Source organism: Malurus melanocephalus, unplaced genomic scaffold, assembly GCF_030028575.1.
Source record: "Malurus melanocephalus ecotype Western Australia unplaced genomic scaffold, MMel_1.1 scaffold_412, whole genome shotgun sequence".
Taxonomy (NCBI): domain Eukaryota; kingdom Metazoa; phylum Chordata; class Aves; order Passeriformes; family Maluridae; genus Malurus; species Malurus melanocephalus.
The window spans coordinates 65,075-66,000 of record NW_026623644.1 but is presented as its reverse complement, the minus strand read 5'-3'; positions in this window follow the sequence as shown (position 1 = coordinate 66,000).

Genomic DNA, 926 nt, shown 5'->3' with positions numbered 1-926 from the left:
CGCCTCACACAGCGCCCCGCACACCCCCGCCCCGCCGCGTCTCGCCTTTGCCCCATCACGGCGGCCGGGCGCGGACGCCTCGTCCCGCCCCTGTCATGGCGAGCGCCTCCGCTCGGGCTGAGGAACCGGCCCCGCCTCTGCCCTCAGGCCGTGCTGGAACTTGCGGCCAGGTCTGGCAATACCTGGGGCCGCTGTCTGACGCACYGGCCCCCTTACGCCGACACGGTGCGAGTTCGGGGAGCTGCGGAGGCTGGCAGCTCTTGGGAGAGGTGGCGTGGGAGCTGCGGAGCGCGCAAACCCCTCAGGACACCGCCAGCCTCCCGCACACGCCTCTGTGGACAGAAGTCTGTCGCAAGTGCTCCTCCTGGAGACCCCATGGATAGCACAGCAGCGGATGCACAGGTTGAGGGCAGATATAACCAAGACATAGGCAGAGGCGAGATTTTTGTGGAGGGAATTTGTTTTGTTTCCTATATAAGCATCAAGGACTTTCCACAGACTTCTAGATCCTGTGTTGCAACACTGTTACAACAGCACCATCGGGYAGCCCCTACCCGCTTCTGTGTTTGGCATTTGGGGGAAGTGCCTGCGGAGCTTCTCCTTTTTCCCACCTGGCCCTCTGTGTTCACTTAGGGTTGCCCATGTGAAACTAAACAAGGAGTTCCATCCTGTACCTGTTAGCTCCTTGTACACTTCATCGATTTCCCCCTAGCTTTCCCATCCAACAAAATGCGCATACTTACAAAATACAGGAATTTGGATGTTGACTCCAAATACCTATTTAGCACTTGTGGGCCTCACCAAGCAGCTCGTTCTCACCTGGCACTGTTCCCACAGCACAGGGACAGCCCGTGTGGGTACATCTCCCATGTTACCATGTTGACCTACAACAYCCTTTTGCCTCCCAGCCAACACTCAGTAGCCAT